The 3,718-nt window shown below is 47.1% G+C and overlaps 1 long non-coding RNA gene across 1 annotated transcript; it reads left to right on the top strand.

The window, feature by feature from the left end:
* Nucleotides 1-325: 325 nt before the first annotated feature.
* Nucleotides 326-3,438, top strand: LOC148185152 (uncharacterized). Its single transcript, XR_015773603.1, has 3 exons — nt 326-573; nt 850-1,119; nt 1,229-3,438. It is a non-coding gene; the product is annotated as an uncharacterized LOC148185152 (long non-coding RNA).
* The last annotated feature ends 280 nt before the right edge of the window (nt 3,439-3,718 follow it).

Raw genomic sequence — 3,718 nt, 5'->3', positions numbered from 1 at the left:
TGAGGCTGAACGAGGCATCCTCCTCCTTCCCTATGCAGGTGAGGGGAGATGGATGCCAGCAGTGCTCCAAAGCGGGGTTGTACACCAAGAATCATTTTCAAGATGAAAACATAGATTTGCTAGCACCCTCAAAAATTGAAGAGGCTAAGGGAGGGAATTAAGCCTTGTACTATGCTCAGACGAGTGCTCTGGATGCCTGGTGGCCTCTTAAGGGGTCAATTAAGCCATGTAGTTAGAGCTGGGATAACCACAGCTGACAGCAATGGAAAGGAGAGGACATAAAAGACTGCATGTCAGGGGGAAGGGAAGCAGATCGAAAGTTTTCCCTTAACACCTTCTGGATATGTCTTGCTGCCATTGGAGCTTTCTCTAACCATTTTGGACTTGGATTTTGCCAGGAGGGGCTGTGGGCCCTCCTTGCTGGGAGGGCTGGAAGAGAAGAGCAGAGGGATGGCCAGGTCCGCCTGGAGATGTCCTGAGTGCTTCCACACATCTATTTCCCGGAGAGCCACCTGATGGTGCTGTTTGTTCAAGTTCCCGGCCGCCGAGGCCCCTCCGAGCCTGCAGAGCTGTGTGTGTGTGGACCTGAATGTAGATCTGCCTTATCACAGGGCGTTTAATTAATAAATAAATGATAAAAAAAGGGCTACATCGCCCACTTGGCTCTGGCGGTGGGAGCTCACCTCTCTGTGATTCCCTCGGGCAACAACAGATGGGTTTTAAAACTAAATTTCAAGAAAGTACCTTGGAAAAGGTCTGGGGGAGGTCAGGCCTGGGTGTCTCTGCATTTTGTAAAGACTGATGATGGCTTGCTAGGTTTTCCTAATTTATTTTGCATTCTCCTCACAGTTTCCATTGTGGAGCTTTCCCATACAAGGATTAACCATCACAAGCGGTGCAGTGCAGCTCTGGCAACCTCCCTGGAAAACACGCATCCTGAATAATGATGACTGCTGAAAGCAGGACAGAAAATCCACCCGTCTGCTCCTTAAATCAGCACTGGTGACCAGCACCTCAGACAAAGAGCAGTGCTGGGTAGCACCCCCATTCCCACAGCCTGCCCCCCTGGCAAACCTGGCTTGTTCTCTACAGAGGCTCCCATCAAAGCACACAGGCAAGGTGAGAAATGCTAACTGTGGAGATGCTCCTGCCCAGCATCACGTATCTGTTTGGAGGGGCAGGCTTCCCAGTTCCTCTGGAGGGTATAGGCTTGTGTTTTTCATTTCAGGGACCAAGACCTGCACCTAATGACTGGCAGTGCTTGAGGTGATGAACAATCTGGGCCAGCACATGGGGAGAGCAAGCAGCTCAATCTCCTGTCTTGTCTGGTTCACTTTCTGCTTGTGACAGAGGGCAGGAAGTAATGCTTACTTAGCCCAGGTCGCACCACTCACTCCTGCCACAGGCAGCACCACCAGTGGGTCTTGCTGAAGCAAACAGGCTGGCTTCTCATTTGTTTCTTGCTGTCAGGATGATGAGTCCAACTAGATTTCTTTCTGTTTGTGTTTGCTGCTTGTTTGTGCTGACAAAACACATGCATAGTTTGTAGTTCACTCATTTCAGCTGGTTGCTGTTCCATTTTAATGTGAGGCGCTTCGTCGGAGGTCATTTACTCAGTATGCTGCTGGGCCATTTACAAATATGAACTGATGAATATTTCATCATTGTTCACCAGGAATTCTGTTGGTGTAGAGCTTCATGGCAGTGAGTCAGTACGTGATGCACTCAACCTGAAATCATTTCGTTGCAGCATCTCTCATCAGGCATGCTAACTGCTGACGTTTGGAAGAAGGAGGAATACATATATGTATTAATACAATACTCTTTATCTCACCTTGATTCTACTTAAATATCTGTGGAATCAGTGTTGCCTGGGGAAGGGGGTCTTTTGATGAAATAGCAAGAGCAGCCATCTAATCCCATTCACTGTAAGTGCAATACCCAGTCTTCCTTTCCTTCCCGCAGTGCCACACCTCCGGGAGGGAGGCTCTGCTGGAATCAGAGACTCCCTCTTAAGAGCAGGCACTTGCAGCAGAGGAGGTGGTGAGACCAATTTATCTTGCTGCAAAGCATTCTAATGGAAGCAGGGCACAGTGTGCAGGGGACACATGCCCGTGTTAATGCCTGCTTGAGACTGCACAGAGACTGGAGCAATCGTTCTGCAGAGGGATACCCAAGCTATTTGTCTCAGAGACCAATGACGATTCAGGCACCGGCATCATTAGGTGTTTCATTGCTGAACCAACTGAAAAAATCAGAGTCTGGGATAGAGTACCAAGGCTGACAGCGAGGTCTGTAAAGGTAGTTTACCCTGCAGCTGAGAGGGAGGATGTTGCTCTGTTGATGGTGGAGTGGCAGCAGAATGTCCCAGCTGCATGATACAGATGTGCTAGTGGCAGTGCCTCCCTCCTCACCTGCTGACTGAGGAAAAACCAGTGGGAAGGCGTCCTCTGTAATGGTGGTGCTTACACCAGTGTCAAACAGTATTGCACTCCTGGATTTTCTGGACTGTGTGGCTTTCATGGTGATTGAAGTCTCACACTGATAACCAGGGTTGTGGAGCACTGTGTTTCACTAGTGAGAAAATAATCCAGTCAACAGGGCCCTGTAACTATCCATGCTTCTTCATCACTTTCCTTTGGTGCTGTTGGTGGCAACTCTGGGGCCTGAAGGAACAAAGGTTATTGTGACCATGTCAGATACAGCAGGGGGAAAGGAGGCCATGTGTACCCGAAAGCTGTCTCCATCCCGTTACACTCAGAAACCACTGTCTGGTGCCCAGACCTCAGGGATGGGCTGCAAAATCTGCCTGCTCTTTATTTAATGCTGGATAGTTTCCTGCTGCTTCTGAGCTAGAGTGAAGGAGAGAAGTTGTGAATAGACAAAATTTGGTAGCTGTGTGGGAAGTAGGAGGTCATCTTGACATATGCAGAGGAGAAAAGTTGGTAGTTTGGAACCAAGCTCCAAAATTCCTCTGAGTGAAAAATGAGATTGACTCCTCATCTTTTCACTTTTTCATCTCAGCTTGTCAATCTTAATATATCAATATTGATGTTAATATGTCAATATTGCAGTTTGCCTGGCACAGTGCCTATGCAACAGGCCACCCGATGCTGCTCTCCAGCAGTCAGGTCCTGCAAACCTGAGTGCTCTGCTTTGTGTGAAGCTTTTGACATACACTGTGCAGAACAGAGGTGGGAAATTTTTGAGACTGAGCAAGTTTTGTGCTGGTGACACTGTCTATTCAAAGAGGTCTGTGTACTACATACTCTTGGTATATAAACTAGCTCACAGCACCAAACTACCTAGAACTAACTTTAATTTTAATGATCTGTAGGATTTTTGCTGTAATTTTTTTTTCTCTTTTCTTTTTAAGATTTTGTGAAGTCTGTAGAGACTGGAAGTCTGTAGAGCAGGGACAACCCACCACTGTGCTATTCATATCTGCCTGTGTAGGTATACATATACAGTATGCCTTCTATTATTGCATGTTTTGGAAGAACCCCCAGAGATGTCTGGTTCTCCTAGGTACAATGTCATAGTTGTCCTTTGGTTCCTTCCCCCTCAAAAGGGCCCAAACACAGTGAAGGCATTTGCTGATAAAATAGGGTTAGGTGGGATGTACTTTTTGTGACTGCAAACTTTAATCACCATTCTGCCAGGCACTTCACTAATATGTCTGGGAAAATAAATATTTTTGACTCCTTTAAACTCCTTT

Source organism: Pseudopodoces humilis, chromosome 1, assembly GCF_049639895.1.
Source record: "Pseudopodoces humilis isolate 2021_Gansu_Grassland_sample_001 chromosome 1, ASM4963989v1, whole genome shotgun sequence".
NCBI lineage: Eukaryota > Metazoa > Chordata > Aves > Passeriformes > Paridae > Pseudopodoces > Pseudopodoces humilis.
The sequence above is the reverse complement of the archived record's forward strand: the minus strand, read 5'-3'. Positions and strand labels throughout refer to the sequence as shown.